Here is an 8,544-nt window from a genome sequence, read left to right on the forward strand (position 1 = left end):
CCCGCCCGCTCTGGGCCGGTGAGGGCGGGAGAGGGGCCCCACACCCCTGGCTCCCTGAGTGACCTCACCTGCAGTCTGTGCAAGGATCCCGCCCTGCAGCCCTCCTTTCCAGGCCCAGAAACGCTCCAAACGATAACAAAAATATCAATAATTAACATTTATTGATCATTTGCTGTGTGCTGGGCACTGTACTAAACTCCGCGTGCATTATCCTCCCAGCAGTCCTATGGCTAGCCATTATTAATGGGCACAGTCTACAGATGAGGAGGTAAGGACACGAGGCGCTCAGGTGGAGCCCGAAGAACACCTGACCTCTGATGCCCATGCTGGTGTTGTGCGCGGCCGCAGAGGCAATGCAGAGTGGCTGAGAGCAGCCTTGGTTTTGTTACCTGGGCTCCGCTCCAGTCTTGGGCATGGCACTTACCCCCTGTGCCCCGTTTCTTCATCTTTAAAATGAGGGTGCTAATAGGACCTGCTTCAACGAGTTGCTGTGGAAGAAGAGTGTCTGGTACATTCTAAATGCTGTTATTGTTATGAATAGGCTGTCACTTGCTCCACTCCTGCCGTAGGATCTTTTCTTGGGAAACCGGTCTTGTTTCAGAGGCTCAGGACTGGCTCTGCTGTTGGGGGAGCAGAGGAGGAGAAGCTGGAGGAGGGCCTTGGAAGCCATCGGGTGTGGCCCTATGCTCCTGGGTACTCCTGCTGTAGGAATTGGGCCAGAAGGCAGTCACACCTCCTGTCTGGGCATGTTTTATTGCCTGTAAAAGGGAAAAGCATTACCTGTCTTTCTCCTTTATCATTCACTCACACGATCCACTTCTTGAGCACCCTTATATGTCAGGGACCATGCTGGGGGTGCTCCAAGAATGCCTTTACCAGGCCCCGTAGTTTTTAGAATGGTGGGGGAGACCCATCAAAGAATCCTACTAATGTCCGAAAGAGTTCAACTGTGGAGAGAGCTTTAAAGGAGAGGAACTGTGGGACTCCAAGGCTGCCCTTCGGGGTCCTGGCCAGGTCTAGGAGGGGCAGGGCCAGAAAAGGCCACCTTCCCTGACAATAGCGCAGCTGAATGGATTTCTGGAGGCAAGCTCTGTGCCGTGACCCACAGGCCTGAATTTTGGGGTGGTGGAGCTCCGTTTCTGGCTACCATGACTATGTGTGGGCTTGTTGCTGGCTAATTGACCATCCCCCACCTCCCCTGAGCCAGAAAGTGTCCTAGGTTCACAATGGGTAGATGCTGGCTAGATACTGGTGGACTGAATGAGGCCTGCACCCGTGCCTCTAGAACCATTACCACCCTGTGGTCATCCTAGAGGTAGGAAATTCCACATTAAACATACAAGCCCCCTGGGTTGGCTCCCTCCCCTCCCCACTAACTACACAAAATCTTGGCCTGTATATCGGCTACAAGAACAGAAGCGTTCCTAGCTGAAATGGTATTGTTCTTTCCTGGAGAACGAAGAACGACAGACATAAGGCCAAGTTCCTTCAGCTGGGAATGGGACAGGGTGTAGACCATTCCAGAGCTGGAGCCTGTGGTGCTCACTAGACCAGAGGCCTCTTGTTCGTCTTCTTTTAAAATTTATGTATTTGAGAGAGAGAGAGAGAGAACATAAGCAGGCTGAGGGACAGAGGGAGAGGGAGAGAATCCCAAGCCAACTCCCTGCTGAGATCATGATGCTGAGATCACGAGCTTAAATCCAGAGTCCAGTGCTTAACTGACTGAGCCACCCAGGCATCCCTAGACCAGAGGCTTCTTTTAACTCCTTTAAAACCTAGCTACAATCTGGTCATCGCTCTGCACAGAGCCATCCAGGGGTTTCCATTTCATTCAGTGAAAGCCAAATCATTAAGAGGGCCCTAAGACCATGTGCCCTCTCTGACCCTTTCCCTACACCATCCCTTGTGCTCCTTTGCTCTGGCCATCCTGGCCTCCTTGCTCCTCCCATCGGTCCAGCAGGCTCCTGCCCCCAGGCCTTTGCATTTGCTCTTCTCTAGGGGAAACGCTCTTCTACCAGATATCCGTGTGACTGGCTTCCTCACTTCCTTCACACCTCTGCTGAAATGTCACCTGACCCTTCTAGATAGAATAGCAACTCCCCTCCCCCACCTCCTGGCACTCCCTAACCCCTTACCTCGTTTATTTTTTTCCATTGCATTTGCACTATGTGAATTATTATAACTTTCTGGTTTCTTTGTTGTCCATCTCTCCCTACTAGAAGTGATGGCAGGGGCTTTATTTTCTTTGCTCCTGTATCCCCGGTGCCTAGAATAATGCCCAGCACAGGGTAGATCCTCCAGAAGGACTCTGGAGTCCAGAGTCCAGGAATCTACACCTACAAGGAAGCCCAGAGATCATATCTTTGCCTACTCACCCTTTTAAAAGGTGAGGAGGGGCGCCTGGGTGGCGCACTTGGTTTCGGCTGAAGTTGTGATCTCAGGGTGGTGAGAGCAAGCCCATGTCGGGCTCCGTGCTCAGCGCGAAGTCTGCTCAAGACTGTCTCTCCCTCTCCCTCTTGCCCCTCCCCCCTCAAATAAATAAATCTTTATTTTATTTTTTTTAAAGATTTTATTTATTTATTCGACAGAGATAGAGACAGCCAGCGAGAGAGGGAACACAAGCAGGGGGAGTGGGAGAGGAAGAAGCAGGCTCACAGCGGAGGAGCCTGATGTGGGGCTCGATCCCATAACGCCAGGATCACGCCCTGAGCCGAAGGCAGACGCTTAACTGCTGTGCCACCCAGGCGCCCCATAAATCTTTAAAAGTAAATAAATAGGGGCGCCTGGGTGGCTCAGTCGTTAAGTGTCTGCCTTTGGCTCAGGGCATGATCCCCAATTCCTGGGTTCGAGCCCCACATCAGGCTCCTCCGCTGGGAGCCTGCTTCATCCTCTCCCACTCCCCCTGCTTGTGTTCCCTCTCTCGCTGGCTGTCTCTCTCTGTCAAATAAATAAAATCTTTAAAAAAAAAGTAAATAAATAATAGATAAGGAAATTGAGGTCCAGAGAGAGAGAGAGCTAAAAATTCCTGCCCTTTCAAACCTTTAAAGGACAGAAGTGATTGCAGAGGAAGAGCTATGTAGGACTTAATTCCATCAGAATTAAAATCCTAAATTAAAAGGTCAACAGAGGGGGTGCCTGGGTGGCTCAGTTGGTTAAAAGGCAAACAGAAAACAAAATATTCCTTTTAGTTAATATTTTAAGTATATTTGATAACAACTTAAGATCTCTCCCTCACCCATCAGGCAGCTAGCTAAAAACCAAGCGCCAAGAAGCTGGAACATGGAACCGTGTGTGAAACGCACATGTGAGCTCTTCTCTGGCTTTTGAATAATGAAGGAAATGCTGTGCCTTCGCTTTTGTTTTTTGGGGCCAACACATTAGCAGAGATTTCGTTTTAAGGGAGAACGCCCAAAGCTGGTAAGGCTTGTGTGAAGCCAACACAGCTGAGGGAGTGTAAATGTACCCTTTCAAGAAACAGGTGGCTAACATTGCATCAAGATCCTTAAATTCTCTAGTTTCTTTGAGGCTCTAGCCTAAGGAAATAATCTGAAGTACCAAAAGAAAAAAAAAGCCTTATGAATCAAGACATTCTCCATCCCATTATTGGCCATCGTAAAAAAATTGTAAACAACGTATTTGTCTAACAAGCAGGGAATTCGCAGAGAAATTATAATAGATCCATTCAATGGCTATTCACCATTAAGATGATATATTCAAAGAGATCGTAATAATATAGAAAACTGCTCATGTCACCATTTTTATGTGGAAAAACTAGAGAACTTTTTGTCCATATGGTATAGAGAAGTATGCTGAGTAAAGACGGGAAGACACTGCACCAAGATATTCACAGAGATTCTCTTTGGGGGAGAGGCAGTGAGGTCATATTTTCTTCTCTTCTTTCTTTTTAAAATATTGTCAACTCTTCTAAAATAGGCATGTATTTTAATCATGGAAAATATCACATTTTTAAAAATCTGATGACGTTCCTCTACTTTAAACCCATTCTGGGTCAGTTGCCAAAAATCAATTTCATGCCCATTAGCATTCTGGAAGCATCAGTGGGAGCTGCCTTTCACTGAACCGGGCACTGTGTGAGATAGCTACATACGCTATCTTTTTTTTTTTTTTAAGATTTTATTTATTTATTTGACAGAGAGACAGCCAGTGAGAGAGGGAACACAGGCAGGGGGAGTGGAAGAGGAAGAAGCAGGCTCCCAGCAGAGGAGCCTAATGTGGGGCTCGATGCCAGGACTCTGGGATCACGCCCTGAGCCGAGGGCAGATGCTCAATGACTGAGCCACCCAGGGGCCCCGTTATATACACTATCTTATCCAGCCCTCAACACAATCTTAAGAGGAAGGTACTATTGTCATTTTTACAGAGGACATATGTATGGCTTAGAGAAATGCAAGAAAGAGGTCCTTCCCACATTGAGTATAGACTTTTTTCTCCTTAACACCCATTCCAGTGCTTTCTGAATCTCAAGCCTTAGTATGTGCTAGTCCCTTTGCCAGGAACGCCTTTTCCACCTTGCTTGGACTATTGAACTCCTCTTCATCCTTCAAGACTCACGTCCATGTCGCACTTCTAGGAAGAATTAGTCATTGCCTTGTATGACCTTCCACAATACCATGTTCATACAGTTAACCCTGGTTTTGTATGTAAGCTGGCCATAAATATGTGTTCACAGTGTTGCCTGCTCCCAGCCCCTACCCATATGTGACTTGAGGGCAGAGACAGCACGCTGTTCATCCCTGCATCTCCTAGCAATGGGCCTGGCATGCAACGAGATGAAATGTCGAATAGGTTTGTTGGCGTGGACCCACTCCAGTCAATTGGTTGCAGCTACTTGGATTGCTGCATGGATGGGCTATTTCTCTGGCTTGGTGGGAAGGAGTCCTGTGGTCCATAAGTGATGTCTGCCATGAGCTCAGGAATGAAAAATCTTGACCCTAATGACAGTGTTGTCCAACCCTGGGCTGTGTACTCAGAAGGTTTTGTTGAGAAGCTTCGGAGAAGTTCTTGGAAGCTGTACTGGCTTCTTCACGTCCATTTGGGTGATGCCTGTAGAAGACTGTCTTACAGCCACTATGAGAGAGATGATTGCAACAGGAATCCTCATTCAAATGGCAGTCTGGGGGCACCTGGCTGGCTCAGTCGATTGAGCGCCCAACTCTTGATCTCAGCTCAGGTCTTGATCTCAGGGTCATGAGTTCAAGCCCCGCAATAGGCTCCACGTTGGGTGTGAAGTCTGCTTAAAAAAAATCAAAAACGAAAAATAAATGTCAGTCTGTCGTAGCTTCCACCCAAAGCCTGTACTTCCTTTCCACAAGTCACCAACCACAGCTTCTGAAGAGTTATTTATGCTTTGGGGTATTAACAGGGAGTGCAGAGAGAGCATGAGGGGAAAGCCATTTCCCGTTTTGAGTTGTGTTTCTCACATGCCAACTCTAAAAGTCAAAGTAGCGTGCATGTCACAACCACGGGTGTCCCTAGCGCTGATGTGGATGGCGGCAATTATACCTGTCTCCCTGCGAGACTTTGGCCAAGTGCCTTTCTGGCCGCTGTTTTCTCACCTAGGAGGTCATTTCTGGCCTCTGTTTCCTTGTCTGTAAAAAACGAAGTCATAACATCTGCCTACGGGGCCGTTGTTAGGGTCACATGAGAAAATGCATGGGGCTGTGTCCCGGTGCCAGAGACGGTGGTTTCTGTGGAGCTGACTGTGAAGGTGGGGAGGGATTTCACCAGAAAGAAGTGAGGCTGTCGCAGGTGAGGGGACCAGCTGACCGGAGTCCAGAGAAATGCAGGGCTGGAAGGGCAGCGCCCCAACCACTTACCCCACGGGAGAGATTCCCCAAACTGCTTCTTGTCTGGGGGCTCCTACTTTTGATCTCTTTTTTTTTTTTTAATTTTAAACAATATTTATTTATTTATTTATTTATTTATTTATTTATTTATTTGAGAGAGCATACGCCCCCACACACACACACACACACACAAGGCGGGAGGGGCAGAGGGAGAGGGAGAGACAATCCTCAAGCCGACTCCCCGCCGAGCGTGGGTCCTGATGCAGGATTCGATGCGGGGCTCCATCCAGGACCCTGAGATCACGACCTGAGCCAAAATCCAGAGCAGACCGCTCTACTGACTGAGCCAGCCGGGCACCCCAACGCTGCATTCTTGATAGAGCTTCTCATTCTTCTTCCCTCCCTCCGTTCATTTAACATCTACAGCCTCACAGGACCGTGCTAGGCGCTGGGGTTACAGACAAGAGTTTACCCAGTCCCTTCCCTCGAGGCGTTCCCAGGCCAGTGGAGGGCGCACCACAACTCCCACATTGCGGTAATAAAGTATGCAGCGCGTAAGTCAGTTCAGAGCTTCCTCGAGAGGAAGTCAAAGGAGTCACAGCAGAGGAGCTGAATTTTGAAGCAGGAAATGATGAAGAGACGTCAGCAGAGGAACAGAGAGAGGAAGTGAAGAAGGGCTTTGGGTACTGTAGATAAGGCAGGTCCATCTAGGTATCCATGAACAGCACGGTTAAATAGCATTAGTGTGTGTGTGTGTGTGTGTGTGTGTGTGTGTGTGTGTGTGTGTGTGTGTGTTAGAATGTGTTAATTTGTTAAATGTAAATGTTTATACTATAAAAACCTGTCTTGGCAAGTGTTCTTTTTTTTTTTTTTTAAGATTTTGTTTATTTATTTGACACAGAGAGAGACAGCCAGCAAGAGAGGGAACACAAGCAGGGGGAATGGGAGAGGAAGAAGCAGCCTCCCAGCGGAGGAGCCTGATGCGGGGCTCGATCCCAGAACGCCAGGATCACGCCCTGAGCCAAAGGCAGACTTTTAACAACTGAGCCACCCAGGTGCCCCGGCAAGTGTTCATTTTTAATTTGCCTGAGTCCTCAACGAAGGGAAGTGGTCGCAGGTCTCTTGACCTCTGGGAGACCATGCAGGTGCACCTCACGGCTGACACAGTTTGGGGGTGACAATGAGGGTCATGGCTAGGGGTTCTCCGGAAGGACGTCTTTTGGCCAGGCCCTCCCTCCAGTTCCAGGCTCAGAACCCTCAGAACCCAGACCAGCGCTGATGGTCCGGAGCACCTGGCTTTTCTAAGTGCATTGGAGAACAAAACACAAACAAGGCTGGGGTACAAATCGGAAGGGGCAATGGAATTACTGAGCAATGAGTGCTTGTGGCTGGCCCTCCCCTTCCTCGGTGGTGTTCGTATCCCCTGCTGTCCTATGCTGACCACGTAAATATGTTCTTTTTATATACGTGTCAGTCGTGCTGATGAAGTGAAATTTGACTTCCGGGCGCCTGGATGGCTCAGTCAGTTAAGCGTCTGCCTTCAGCTCAGGTCATGATCCCGGGGTCCTGGGATTGAGTTCCGCATCAGGCTCCCTGCTCAGTGGGAAGCCTGCTTCTCCCCCCACCCTTCTCTCCTGCTCCTGCTTTCTCTCTCTCTCTCTCTCAAATAAATAAAATCTTTTTAAAAATTGACTTTCATTTAGGGAACTGCTTTGGACTAGCCATTTTGCAAATATGATCTCTTAACCTCATTACCACCCAGGGAAATATTTGAGTTGGTGTCTTTCTGACTCCCAAGCCTCCACACCCACACCTTCTATTCACAGACCCAGAGCCTGCGGGCTAGATAGGGATATGGTTTTGTTTGATTCACACGGTGTTCTTAAAAAATTAGTTGGCTCACATAGTATATTTTTGATTTTGAATTAGTTGCCACCATTTAACAGTTGGAAGATTCACATGAAAATCCAGATTTCTGGATTCTCTTGAAAACTCAGAGATTGTGGCAACATTCACACAAGCGTACAACCCACAGAAGGAATGGTCCCTCCCTTTGAGGTGGGGCCCGTGTCCTCCAGTTCACCACTGCCCCGCCACTCACCTTTACTCAGGAGAAGGACACCTGGCCCCTTTTGGGGTGCTGCCTCAGGGATCTATACTGGCAATGGGATCCTAAAGTTTCTATGGGATCTATACTGGGGCTCGCTGAGCATTAAACAGATGGAATCACTGTGACACTATGCCAAGCTGCTATTCTAAGGGTCTGAACACATTCTGTTGCCTTCCATATTAGGTTGATTTAATTAGCTATGAGGCCACGTTCGTGCTGAGCCCACCACAATCTGCTAATGCTATGGAGAGAGAGTGTGAGGCCAGAGACGTCAGCAGGGACCAGATTATGCCTCTAAGGAGTTCAGTTTAGATCTGACGGAGTTTGAGGTTCCTGTGTGACATCCTGGTGGAGGGGGGCTCCCGTGGGCATCTGTCCCCAGATTCATGAAGAAGGGCAGGGCTGGGAGCCATCCGAATTTGTTTGACAGAACCATGGGAGTGAACAGACCATCCTGAGAGGACACAAGTGACAAAGAGCTCAGGTCTGTGGGGAGCTGGCCACTTCAGATGGACCGAGAAAGAGGGAGAAGGCAGAGAGTCAGGAGGAGGAGAAGCAGAAAAGAGTGTTGGGGAAGCCAAGAGAAGAGAATTGGTAGGTATGAGTGGTGACGTGTTGGTTACTAAA

This window comes from Ursus americanus, chromosome 23 (genome assembly GCF_024610735.1).
Source record: "Ursus americanus isolate L20-20 chromosome 23, mUrsAme1.1.p, whole genome shotgun sequence".
Lineage (NCBI taxonomy): Eukaryota > Metazoa > Chordata > Mammalia > Carnivora > Ursidae > Ursus > Ursus americanus.